Source organism: Chroicocephalus ridibundus, chromosome 13 (genome assembly GCF_963924245.1).
Source record: "Chroicocephalus ridibundus chromosome 13, bChrRid1.1, whole genome shotgun sequence".
In the NCBI taxonomy this organism is placed as follows: domain Eukaryota; kingdom Metazoa; phylum Chordata; class Aves; order Charadriiformes; family Laridae; genus Chroicocephalus; species Chroicocephalus ridibundus.
In genome coordinates this window covers 3,161,547-3,175,616 of record NC_086296.1, presented here as the reverse complement: position 1 = coordinate 3,175,616, position 14,070 = coordinate 3,161,547, and the positions used below count along the sequence as shown (strand labels likewise).

Genomic DNA, 14,070 nt, shown 5'->3' with positions numbered 1-14,070 from the left:
ATTGCCTTGCCTGCCACTTCTTTGCAATGACTGCGGAAAAATCACTGTTGTAGATGGTCTGATGAACACTGGAATATGGACAGGGCTTAGTAAAACAAAGGTCTTCAATGAAATGAAACGTTGTGAAAGGAAAGAAGAGATGAAGCAAGGCAATCTGTCAACTTAACTTCATGTTCTGGAAAACTACTGGAAAAATAATTAAATTATTTGGAAACATCGAAGAGAAAATTGTATTACTTGGTATGGGCTTGTCAACAATATAATGTGTCACATCAGTTAAAGTTTTTTTTTCCTCTGCAGGGGTAATAAGCCTTGTTGATAAAGGGAGCAGTAGTAGGAGAGATACCATACATGTTGTCTTGGCTGTCTGACATCGTGTTCTTGCTAGTAACACAGGGAGATGTGGCCTGGGTGAAACTGCTGAGTGCAGGGGGCGGAACTATTGGGAAAATTGACTTGATGAACAGTTATCAGTGTTTCTGTGTGACCGTGGAAGGATGTATCCAGGAAGCTTGCGCAAGAGCATCAGAGATCAGTTACTATGCAGCGATTTAGTTACCGGTGTGAATGCTGGAGTGAAGAACCTCTGTATTCTGCGTGCGTGCTGAGAAAGACTGTAACCACACCGAGAACAAGGACTGAATTACAAAAGCTCTCCATAAACCAGAGGAGGGGGAAAAATGCCGTGCTTCTCCGTCAAAACAAGCAGTGTCTTCTACACCTGTGCTGGAGTAATTACAGAAATACAGGGTGGAGAACCACTGATCAGGGAGATGTTTTTAATTGACTTGGCTGTTGTAGTGATCCGTAGGTTGTGTTGTCTCGGCTACATCACACGATTAAATATAAAATCAGGATTGTAGCCAGTGAGGCATGTGAAGTAATCCTCTTTTGGCAGAATATTGTGTCCATCCTGGCATTGGACTACGGAATATACATGGCCCTGCTGGAAAGAGTCCAGGAAAGAGCAGTGGGAATGAGCAGACCTTGCTTAGTAGTCTGCTAAATTTGACCTCCGAGGAAGTATTGAAGCAGGGTGTTATGTAGGCTATGAGAGAAATGAGGTTGAACAATCTTCCAAACCAGAAAAGCTGTGTTGCAGAAACGATGAGGTTAGTCAATTTTCCAGAGGCTTGACATGTGAATTGAAAGAAAAAAATCTGGATAGGAATAAAACTATTTTAATAGTAGGATGGGTAGCAAAGCAGGGGAAGGGATTTCACGAGGGGTTGTGTAACTTTGTCCGGTAGGTTTGAGGAGTGGGTTGGCAGATGTCTGCTGGGATAGTACAGCTGCTCTTGTCTTGCAGAATGGGGACAAAACCATAAAACGGGCTGGGAAGACTTGAGGAGATCAATTCCTGTCTGAAATACACCGAGACTGTGATTAACAGTGGAAGCAAATGCCCAAGAACAAAGTGCCCCCGGGCCTTGTTTCCCAGGGAAGGTGGTGCAGCAGGAGCATCTTCGGGCTGGTTGAGCTTTAGCTGGTCTCCCTTCCTGGCTGGCGAAGAAGCGTCCAGCCTTCCTGCTTGCCTGGAAAGGTGCGGCTCAGTAGGTATGAGAATATTCTGGAGTGGGAGTTTTAAGCATTGCCAGATTAAAATAAATAGTATTCTCGTGTAGTATCCCAGATCGTCAGTGGTGGATTTCATAGCTTTGTACAAAGAGGGTTGTGGAAACTCCAGTCTGAAATACGCCTTCGTAGAAGTCTCATGGAGCTTTCCATTGTGTTACGGTAATTGAAGTGTACTCTGTATCTTTGTGCATAAAAACGATGACTTTTTATTCCGGCCAAAAATTGTGCACTGTAAATGCGTAGATACCTCGTTTGCTTGTAGTGACATCTCTCAGTGTGTGCTCAGTTTAGTTGTCTGTGCTGGATCATTAATATTTTGCTCTAGCTTGATTCCATTCGTCAATGAAATTAAGAAGTGGGGGTATTTTTTTTCTCCTTAAAAAAAAAAAGTCATCAAACAGAACAGCTTCTATGTAATGGATATTTTTATTTATGTAATTGGATACTTTTCATTAACAGTTGCTTCCACAGAACAGTGAAGAATGTTGCAGTTATTCTGATAAGTTACAGTAATTATAGGTAGGTGACTGTAACCTTGGAAGGATTATATCTTTCTTTTTTCCCCCATGTTGGTAGCTGTCGAGCCTGGAATTTTAGAGCCCAGATTTCCATTAACGTATTAGTTTCTCGCCGCGATCTTGAGCTGCAGAGTTCACAGATGTGCGGAGCGGTTTTCTCCTCCTCTCCCCTTGGCACAGTCATAGCGGTACTTGCCCTCTGTTACCTGGAAATGAGGAGGGCTTCTCTGACCGCTTTGCTGGAGTTTCGGTTACTTCTGAAGCTGGTTTCTTCTGAAGTAGGGTTTAGAATGGAAGGAAAAGAAGATGAAAGATAAACACGACTGTTTTTAACAGAAGACTTTGCATTGCACTGGAAAATATTGTATTTCCTTACTGTGGTTGTTCATTTAGATTTTATTGCGTTTTCTAGCTTGTTCTTTGCCATTAAATTAGTTCTGTTTCCAGCCTAATGCATAATTGCTTGTGGTAAAGTACCTTCAATTTTAGGCAAGCATTTTGCAAAAGGCTGTGAAAATAAATATGGCGAGGTAATTCAAAGCCTAATCCCCTTTTTACTCTTTGTATGGCGGGGATGCGGGGCGGCGGCAGCTGAGGCTGGACCCGTGGGTGCAGGTGTGGGGCAGGCGCCCCGCGGGAGGCAGCTCCTGCTCGGAGGAGCGTAAACCATCCCGAGTCAAACGAGTCTCTGATGGTGAGCTGTAATTCTGCTGCTTCATCCCCCTGCTGATGGCTCTTCCTGTGCCTTTATTTTCTCAATTAAAGAGCCGTCTAGTGTACAGTGCTTTATCCTTATGTCCTAACTCTAAAACTTCATCGAGCTACTTATTTTTTCCTTGGGCAAGTGATGTAGATGAGGACTGTTAAGCTTTTTTTTCTTTTTCCAGACAACAATTCTTTCTTGCAGCTCCAGGTCATTGCTTTTTCCTGTTTTTCAGTATCCTTCTTTCAAATCTAAAAACCAGGGCTTTGATCAGTTGTCTGATACAAGTCTTTCTGGTGCCTTACATGGAGTCGTTCCTGTTGGATGTTCTCCTATGAGCAGCTCTAATTATGGTGCTGGTCTTATTACCTGCAAGTGTTTATCCTTAAGGAGCCCTTAAATCCTTTTAGAATCAGTGTTTTGCAGGTCCCACTGTAAAAGATTGGCCCAGATTCGCTCCCTGCCACCTCCCCCAGGTGTGCAACTGCAGGGATTTGCACAGGCAGCTTGGGCTTGGAAACCAAAACCTTTGCTCTGCCCTTTTAGAATCAAAATAAAAGCAGGAAACTCCGTCAGCAGCCCTTCTGGGGGTGAAAAGGGCCTGGAGACTTCGTAAGATTTGCATAAACAAGTGTCTGTCCTCTATTTGTACCTTTTTCTTTGTGAAAGCAAATAGGTTCCTCTCATCTCTTGAAGATGGCACAACTGTTTGCAGGAGCGATGCTCCAGAATGATCTTGAACTCTCTAAGAATCGCCTAATGAGTCAGAGGACGTGAAGATAATAGAGCCACCCAGAAAAATGCTCTGGCAGCCCTTAATAGCCCAGCAGCCGGCTGTTCCTGCAGAAGCTGCTTCCTCCACAGCAGAAGCTTCATGGGGAAGTACAGCATGTCTCGGAGCCGAGTGCGTAACCACCTTTAGCTAGTTTTCTTTTTACCACATCCTGTTTGCTACACCACCAGATTATGTGTTTGCTTTAGAAAAAGAGACATTTTCTAGTATATCCCGATATCTATAATTTACGCGCGGAACCCACTCCGCTTCACGACCACGTTAGGATTGCACGCGGAGCCCTTCGGGTGCTGCCTGGCGCGGCGGGGTGGGCGCGTTTGTCACAGCGCCGCTTTCCGAGGGCAGTTTGGAAATGAGCTGTAACGTGCGTTGCTGCTGGGCGGATCGGGGTCTGCGGCAGCCCGTGACACTGCCAAGTGTTCAAGGGAGTGAATTAGGTCATAATATTGCTTTAGAACAGGATTATCTTGGTTATTAAAGTTAAATGCTTTGGAGCAAACTTGTTGCCAGTTATAGTTCGGTGACTCTTATGTCTGACACTGGACTTTCTGACAAATTGCGTCTACCTGGTAGGCAGAGAATAAAGTTGGCTTAGAAATTTGGGGATGTGACAGTAAAGCATCCTACGACTGTGGGTCCTGGCTTAGGTTCAGCCTTGGTGACTGCTTGGAAGCTGGTGGGACATGGCAGGTTGTCAACACCCTTCTCCGTTTCTCATCTGTTCCCCAGAGCCGTCGGGTTTGGGTCTTGGGGAAAGATGAGAACAGAACATATTTTAGCTGTTTCAGCAGCTGGTCATCCTGCAATATAAGCTTTTCACCTTGCCTAGCACGTAACTTGCTTTTTTTTTTTCCCCCCTGAAGCTGAATCTGATTTCTGTTTCATTTTCTTGAAATTTAACACTTGTAAAAAGAACCAATTAAAAAACCTTGTCGTTGGTGTAACAAGTTACAAACGTGGTTTTTTTTTTTTTGCCTATTTACCATCTACTTTTTGTATAGTGAGGAATGATCTTTCGGGGGTGATTCATGTAACTTGTCTTTTATATCCTCTTAAATCAGCAGGCTCCAAGTTGGAGGTCTTCCCAGCCAGGGGGAGCATTTTGCCATCTGTATCAGCGCTTCTTCCTACACACGCATGTCTTGTGAGGGGCTCTCTCGCTTCTTATCTGCTCCCTTTATACTGCTGCAGCTAAGTATAGCTAATGTATGTTCTGCTAGCTTTTTTAGCTGAGTTTCCAGAGCAGATGAGCGTTTGGTCTATTTTGTAGTTCCTTCTGCACAGGCAACCTACAACTGTGGGGGACTTTTCTGCCTGCCCTTTGCAGTTAGAGGGAAACGTGCTCTTGACCGCTCTGGTTGCTGCTTCCTCCAGCTTTGTCAGTGACAACCTTCTGTTGAAAAAGAACAACCCCAAAACACAAAAACAACCAACAAACTAGGGTGAGAAAGGCTAAAGAGGTGGTTGGGTTTTTTTTTAGGGCAATGAATCATGCTTTCTGCTGCTTGTTTCTCTGGTTATGGACCCATCATATTTCATTATTTCAGAATTTTGATGCTAATCATTAGATGGATCTTGAGTTAAAATCTGTCGAGAAAAACATTCTTGCTCTTCCTCTTTCTGCTGCCAGTGTGGTAGCGCAGTGCACTGCGCTCCCCGAGATACCTAAAAATAACAGGCTGGGAAAAGCACCTCCCTAGAAGCATTATTTAAGCTATTGTTTAATTTAAGCATAAGATCTATGTGCCGTTGGCATTCTGAACTAATTAAATAGTCCTCTGAGGAAATAATGATGAAAGCAATAAAACTTGGTTGGGAGTAAAGAAAAGCACCTGGGTTTTTGGCTATTAAATGAGGAGGGGATGACAAAATTATTAGCAGATCTTGGTTCTGGGCATTTCTAGCCACTTGTGCCGATGCTGAAACTGGAGGCTTGTCCGCGCCATCGGGGAAGGAAGGAGGTGTGAGTGGAGGGGGGTCGTGCCAGCAGTGTTTCCCCCCCGCCATGGTCCGGCTGAGCCCTGGGAGGCTGCGGGGCTGGCGGTGGCCGGCGGCGCAGGGGAGGATGGAGGACCTGCATCAGCCGACGTGTGTGAGTCCCCGCAGGGATGGATCCAGGTCCTCCAGCCTTCCCAGGGCAGGATGGTGTGAGTAGGAGGGGCTGCACGAAAACCTGTGCTAAAGCCTCTTTAAAACCAGAGTATTTTTAGAGCCAAAGTCACCCAAGGGCACATGTTAGCTACTGATCTATGACTTGGATGATTGAAAGTGTCACAGCCTTGGACTTCTTTCTTAAGTTCATGAGTTCTGGTTTATGGATGCTAAATAATGTGCAGCCGTATGACAGGGAAAAGAGTGACTTGCTTGGCGGGTTTTCTGTAAGAGCAAGAAGGCAGGTTGTTTGTTCAAGTGTTTTTATTCTGTGCTTCCTTTTTGGACCTGGGGAAGACAGCCACCATACAGAAGTAGACACCGTCAAAATTAGGAAGTAACTATGGGAACAAAAAATTATATTTAAAATACTGCTTGAAGACTAATCTTCTTCTTTCTCGTGTTACTTCTTATTTTCAATTCAAGTTTAGACTAAAACTTGGATTGTGGATAGTCTGCAGGAGGCTGGCGTGAATCTGTTGGAGCCATGCCTTCCTTGCACGGTTCGGATGATCAGTTAAAAACAACACCAAAACCAAACCGCAAGTAGATGTCGGAAACTGTGTGATTGTAAACCGAAACAGAAACTATTATATGTAAGACATTTCACAGTGGAGCTGTTCCTTTACAGCAATTCTCCACTTGTATCAAACCGGGGTGTGGGCAGTGAGAGAGAGAAAAGACACTCTCGGAGCCTTTTTATAAAACTCAGACTGTTCCGCTGCATGCAGTTTTTTTCACCAAACTAGTGTTAGATTTAAGATCTAGTTTTTATGTCATAATTTAAATGTTACTAGAAGCTACATTTCTTTCAACATACTTACATTTTGTGGTAAAATAAATGGGATACTTGCACGAATTACATTGAAGATCATTTAGAGAGGTGCTGACGAAGTTTCCCACTGCAGATTTTCTGTGCCTTTTACCTGCAGGCAGTTTTCAGGAGGTGTCTATCTTGTGTGTCACTGTTAAAAAAAAAAAAATAAAAAGTAGTATGTATTCATTTTGATTTTTCTTCTGATCATAAATAATTGAGCATCTCTTTGTTGAGATGCAGCCTGATATGCTCCCGTGCTCTTCTTTGTGAAGGGGTTGAAGGTACTCGGTGGTGTGATTTCCCAGTGGACTGGCAGATTAAGTCTGAGCTTTAAAATAGGAAAAATATGTATCTTATCATCTGGAACTTCACATAATGGATAATGTACACATGCTGATATATGTTAGCATTTATATACAGTATAGTTCTTGGAAGATTTAAGTCATGGGGAAAATAGCCTTTGTCTCAGCAGAGCGGTGTAATTATACAGTTTTTGGGTTAGATTATCAAGAATTCCAGCCAGACTGAAAATTTTGAACTCCAGAAATAGTATTGTAGGAGAGAAGATAAGCAAGATAGATAACGAATATATAGAGATAACGAATGATAAATTATTTGAATGAAGTTTCACTTGCATGTTTCCACATTTAAGCTTTCAGCAAACATCCACAACAGACTGTAAAGCCCAAGCGTGTGGTACACAGCCCGCAGCGACTTTGTTGTGTACATTTCATAGGTTTGTTTGTTTTTTCCCCAGGAAGCATGTACGTAAACTCATTCCTTTCAGATTAGATGGGCCCTCGGTGATTTGTTCAGCCATCCTGCAGCTGCACACCTGAGGCTCCGGCAGCAGCCTCCTGCAGCGGCATCTCCTGCCTTTCCTTCCAGCTCCGTTCGCAGTGGCTTTGCTGGCGTGTGGGGGAGATGGCATCTGGCTGCGTGCGGGTGAGGCGTGGGGAGCCAAGGAGGAGGAGAGGGCAACCGCCCTAAGGCTCTCTGCGTGGGTCCTGGTGAGGGATGGGCTTTTCCGTGCCCACTCAGCGGATAAGGAATTGGCTGGATGGTCGCAACTCAAAGAGTTGCGGTCAGTGGCTTGATGTCCAAGTAGAGACCAGTGATGACTGGGGTTCCTCAGGGGTCGGTATGGGACCGGCGCTGTTTAACATCTTTGTTAGCGATACGGACGGTGGGATTGAGGGCACCCTCAGCAAGTTTGCTGACAACACCCAGCTCTGTGATGTGATCGACATGCTGGAGGGAAGGGGAGCCATCCAGAGGGACCTGGACAGGCTTGAGAGGTGGGCCCATGACAACCTCATGAAGTTCAACCAGGCCAAGTGCAGGGTCCTGCATGTGGGTCGGGGCAATCCCGAGCACAAATCCAGGCTGGGTGGAGAATGGATGGAGAGCAGCCCTGAGGAGAAGGACTTGGGGGTGTTGGTGGATGAGAAGCTCAACATGAGCCATCAATGTGCGCTGGCAGCCCAGAAAACCCCCGCCGCCTGGGCTGCATCCCCAGCAGCGTGGGCAGCAGGGCAAGGGGGGGGATTCTGCCCCTCTGTTCTGCTCTGTGAGACCCCCCTGCAGTGCTGCCTCCAGCTCTGGGGCACCAACAGCAGAAGGACACAGAGCTGTTGGAGTGGGGCCAGAGGAGGCCCCGGAGATGCTGGGAGGGCTGGAGCCCCTCTGCTGGGAGGACAGGCTGAGAGAGCTGGGGGGGTTCAGCCTGGAGAAGTGAAGGCTCCAGGGAGACCTTAGAGCCCCTTCCAGTGATTTCTATCTGCTTGTACTTGCTCGAGCTTTCTTAGCCCATTTCTGATGGAACACTCTACTTGTGCATAAACAGTGGTGGTGTACAAGCTTGATTTCCCCGCCCCCCCTACAGCCAATTTCTCAGTCAGTCCGAAACAGTTGCGCTCCCGTGGAGTTTTTATCAAAGTGTAACAATTCACAGACCAATTAAGCCTCTGAACACCACTGTGAAATAGGTAAATATTAGTTTTCCATGTCTGTAACGTGGCATAATAACAACTTTAATGAGATTTACCTGCATAGCTCTGTACTAACAATAAAGCGGATTCTCTGGTCCTGCCAGTGCTACTCATTCATCTCAGTGGGATAACTCATTAGTAACAGGAGGAAAGCTCAGAAACCAGGAGAAGAGTAAGTAGAATCTAAATTACTGAAGCTGTTAAGTCTTCTAACTTTCCGCAGTGCTTTTAAGAGATAAAGCAGAAAGAGCTGGAGAGCTCTGGCTATCAATTATCTCATGAATTTGTTTCTAGAGCAGGGAACAGCATGGATATTTACTGTAAGCCTTTCAAATGCTTTTATTGTTCTATACCAATATCTATAAAAGTATGATGCATAATATAACTTGTAAAGCCCCCGGAGAACTGGTCCGGATTTGCGAGGTTCGTGCTGTAGGACGTCCCTCGGTGCGCTGTCAGGAGGTGAGTAATGGAAACGACACCATCAGACCTCCGAATCCTCAAAGCCTGGAGGGGAGCAGAGCAGTCACCTTGCAGGGAAGTTGCTTCTCTCTTTCCTGGCCTCTTTCCACTGACGGCTTTATGTCCAGCTACTGCCTCTCTAATATCCTGCTCTTGAATGTGTGCTTGGCTGTGGTGGTGGGATAAGTAGGTTCAGAAACATGCAAAACAGTTTCTTAATGTTTCTAGATACTTCTGTCAATGATTTCTTTGATTAGAAGGGGAAGGAATCTGAAGAGAAGTAGAGCCATCTGTTTGTGAACCTCCAGCTCTCGGCAGCTTTCTTCTTGGGGCGCACGGAGTGAACCAGAGGAAGGCTTTAAAATTCACGTAGGAGAATCATCTGTGCTCTGTCGCTGTTGTTTTAGTGGTTTTGCTCCTCTTTACCTGACTAACTGCTGTTGTGTATTTACTAACTGAATACTACTGGCTTGGTGTTTTGATTTTTAACCACAGTACAACAGCCTTCCTAGATGCTGTCGCAGAAGAGCGTGATTCTTTTCTGTGGTTAAGATACTGAACGGTACTGGCTAAGGTGAATACTGGCACCAGAGACTTGAGAATACCCTGCCGTTGTGAAGTTATTCCGTGTCTTCATTAAACGATCCCATCACCTCCCTCTCCCCCAAGAAAACACACACAGAGGTCTAGGCCCTGTCAAGAAGTAGAAATACACCTCCCAGTGTATTTCGTGTGTTAAATAATTCATAACAGTGAATGGGTCATAGCTTGGAGCACGTCAAAACAAGTAGTGTGCTTTTCAATAATGAAGGGATAGCGGCTTGCATTATGTAAGTAATTTTAAAAAGTTGTGTAGTGGAAAAATACTGACCGAGAAAATAACAACTGTCACGTCATTCATAGGGACTGAATATTCTTGTGACGTGGGGAAAGAGCCCATCCAACAAATAACAAACAACCATCATGACATTTTTAAGCTGCTAATACTTGCTAGCTTGCTAATAGCTTGCTAGTAGCTGCTAATACCACTTGCAAAAGTGGTGGGAGTTTCTTCTATTTACGAGTAAAAAAAGAACAAAACCTCAAATGCTGTTTATTTCTTGATGAGCTTTAGTGAAGGAATTTAATCACGTTCCTTGCAATAACTGATTGAAATGGAATGCTTCAAATGTGTGTTTAGTTGGCTTCAAATTGGCTTCACTTCTTCCGATGGACGTTCTTTTAAAAATCAGAGTATTTTTACATCTCTCTGTTTAGTGATATTAGTCCTCAGTCTTTTAGAGTTACTTTTTCTTATGTACAGCCTTTTTTTTTTGTTCACCTTTGATATCCTGAATGCCTTCGATTATCCACTTTCGACGTACGTACTGATCTCCTTTAGTGGACTGGCATTCTGTGTGTTAAGGGAGACCAGAGTGTGAAAGATATCTACGAAATGCGTTTCAGATATAAGTTTTCCCCCTTCTTTTCTTTCCGTGGCTTTAAAAAATTATTTATTATGTGTTCAATATTCAGAGGTACGTTTCATGAGGGTCTTAAGATACACGGTGGGTTTTTTGTTTGTTTGGGTTTTTTTGTTTTTTTGAGGCAGAGATCCAGTGGCACTTGCCGTGGGTGAAGCACAGACATCACATTATTATTTTTTTTAATGATTTACAGCTCTGTGTTAAAAATAGAGCACATTCTTCTTTTCCTGAGAAATCCTTTTATCCTTTGAACTGGTGTGCCACCACTTGACATCTTGACAAGCTGCTGGTCCTACCCTTTGAAAGCGCCGAAGCCCTGGCTCCTGTCAGGGGGGGTGGGAAGGTGTTTACTCTGTGCCTTCTCCTCTGAAACGCAGACTCCGTAACCCACCTCGAGTATTTTACTCCAAAATGCTCTTCTGGGCTCGAAGCAGGATAATAATTGATTGCTCTCCCTAAGACGTGTGTGCTGGAGGAGCGGCACAGCTCCTGCTCCCCGGCTGACCAAGATTTAACATGTGTTTAGTGGTTCCACTGGGTGAAAAGCTCATGGAAAATATGCCTGCAAATAAGGGTTTTCTTTGAAGACACTTGAAACCTTTTAGCCAAAGTTTATTTTAATATAATGATTTATAGACGTCATTAAACGAGCTACCTGGCAACTTACAGACTAATTTTGAGCTCAGTTTGATTCTGTTCTAGGGAAATTGTTCTGCACTCCTCACCGTTGTGCGCAAGTCCTGTCTTGTAAAATACAATTTGTTCTTTTACACTGCTTTTTATGCACAGAGATATGTTTTAATTTGTTATGATGTATTGTTTTTTAATGAAAAGTGAATGTATATTAGGCTCTATTAGGAAAAATAGGTTAAGGACAAATAGCTCGGAATTGGCAAGAAAAGTAGTGAAATCTGTGGTGCCTTCTGGGCTGGGAGGATTTTTGTGGCTTTGTACCTACCCGACGCTGTGATTCCTACGCAGATGAGTTTTCCCGGGTAGTAGCAAAGTCTCTTTGTTCCTGAACGAGGAAATTGGTGGTTCTCTGAGTTCTGGAGCTCTTAGGTGGTCTTAATTATCCTCTGCTATGGCAACTGCCTGCGTATACCATACAGAACAAGATTTTGAACTTGACTGGATATTCTATAACAACTGCAGGCTGGTTTGAATTACAATTTTTACATGGTTTAATAATAGACCTCTACCCCTATGTTTTGTGTCTAAGACCCAGATCTGTTACTGGTACCCATGGTGGGCTCGTTACATTACTGGAGGCAAATAAAATAAAAAGGGATAAAACACGAGATGGCGTATTGGGAGGAATGGTGGTTTTCCAGCAGAAAAGCCAAGCGTGGTTCTGTGTTTCTGGTCCTGGCTCCCTGTTGTTCAGAGGCCACAGACCACGTTGGGGAAGAGCTCAGGGCTGTCGCACAGTGGACCTTCATCGCTGAGAGAATTCGGGTTGTTCAGTCTGGAGAAGAGAAGGCTCCAGGGAGATGTTATAGCGGCCTTCCAGTCCCTAAAAGGGCTCCAGGAAAGCTGGGGAGGGACTCTGGATCAGGGAGGGGAGCCATAGGAGGAGGGGGAATGGTTTTAAACTGGAAGAGGGGAGATTTAGATGAGATCTCAGGAAGAAATTCTTGGCTGTGGGGGTGGTGAGCCCCTGGCCCAGGTTGCCCAGAGAAGCTGTGGCTGCCCCATCCCTGGAGGGGTTCAAGGCCAGGTTGGACGGGGCTTGGAGCAACCTGGTCTGGTGGGAGGTGTCCCTGCCCAGGGCAGGGGGTGGCACTGGGTGATCTTTAAGGTCCCTTCCAACCCAAACCATTCTGTGATTCAGAGGTACCAAAGCCTTACCTCCGGGTGAGGGCCCTTGCAGATGGTTAAAAAACCCAATAAACAGGTTTAAACATAAACATACAATGGTTTCACTACGGTGTGAGAGTTGAGTTTTGCTGTTCCTCCATGCTGTCCTCCACTTTCCTCAGGTTTTCTACACAAGAGGCTTCTCCAGGGATGAGGTCTCTCGCGTGCAGATGCCCCTCTGGCCGTGCTCCTCCGACTTCTTTCTGCTGTTGTCCGACTTCAGCCAAATAAGAAAGATCAGGAAAGGCCTTGGAGGGACTTAGCATAGAGACCTTGAAGTGCCCTAAATGAGGACAAATCTTTGTGTTTGCATGGTTTGCAGAGCAGCAGAGCGCGTTCCCGAGCAGCCGGGTATGGGGAAGCTTGGCCAAAGCTTCGTCTGCCGGGAGCTGGAGCCATTCACCGCAGCCGACGGGAAACGAGCCTGGACCGATTCTGGTGCAGATGTCGCCACTTATTTGTTTTTCATTATTCCGTATTTATACACAGCACGTTTAGTTAGGATTTGGAAACAGCTTGATATTTTTGTCTTCTAATTTGCTATTTTGCCTACTAGAAAGAGGCTACATCAGCATTTTGGACCACGTTCAGATCTGCTGTAAATAGATGCAGCTTCCTTTCAATCAGTGACATTGTGAATACTTATATCGGGGCTAAATGTGTCTATTTTTAGCTCTGTTGTCTTACCTAGTCGCTTCTGTTTGTTTTAATAAGATTTTTATTTACTCCTGTTCAAAAGGTATTTGAATCAGATACTAATAAAATTCCAGTTGGAATTAGAGAAGTAGTTTTTGCCAAGGTTTGTTTTATTACGGAGTTCCTCATTAATTTTTTTTCTTTTCATTATTATCCCGTGCTCTCAGTTAATTGACATTCTCGTGAAGATCAAGATAGGGCGTTGCGACGGCGGAGGTGACCTTTAGACGGCAGGAGAAGGCAGCGGGCCGGCGTGCGTCCCTCTGCCCGGCTGGCAGCCTGCCCCCAGCCGCCGTCCCCTCGCTGAGCGCGGCAGAGCCGTCCCGCCTGAGCGTCCTGCTTTCGAAACACTGACAGCACGGCAGGAGAATTGCAAGTAACCAGTTGTAAAATGAGAAGGCAGCTTTAATCCCTACAAGTGGAAAGGGCAGCATTTCTTTATTCAAACCACAAGAGAAGGGTTCTACATTGCAGGTTTTATTTCTTTTCTTTTTTTTTTTTTTTTTAAAAAAAAAAAGACTCTGCTAACAAACAGATGGCTTTTAACAGTGCTGTGTATTGCAAAGCACTGCCCGGTTCTGTTGGTCCCAATAGCGCTGTGCAGTCCCATGCTGGGAGGGGAGGACGTTTTGGGGGGCGGTTTGGGTTGAACCTGGATGGATACAGCCCGCAGACATCGGTCTCGCTGCGGAGCCGAGGGTGGCTGCGACGATACGCTGGGCTTCCATCACAGCAGGGCAACCGCAGAGGTGGGAATTCAGAATCTCGTAGATGGAGTGTGTTAAATGGATAAACGTGCCAGCCCGGGATAGCCTGGGAGGAGCTGTGGGCTCGTGGGGGATGAGCACGTAGCCAGGGGTACCCGCCATCCACATGGTGAGAGAAGGGTGGTGTGGGCTGTGGGGAAACCTCGCGTGGGAGTGAGAAGTGGCACAGGAGGCTGCTTGGGGTAATGAAATAGTGTAATCCGTAATCAGCTTGTGAACATGGCGTCAGTGGCCAAGCCAGGCTTGGCTGAAGCGTGTCCGCTGGTCA

At 45.3% G+C, this 14,070-nt stretch overlaps 1 protein-coding gene across 1 annotated transcript in view; it reads left to right on the top strand.

Moving 5' to 3' along the window:
- The window catches only part of GRK3 (G protein-coupled receptor kinase 3), a 78,378-nt gene that overhangs the window by 17,788 nt on the left and 46,520 nt on the right, over positions 1–14,070 (top strand). The gene's annotated exons all lie outside the window — the stretch shown is intronic.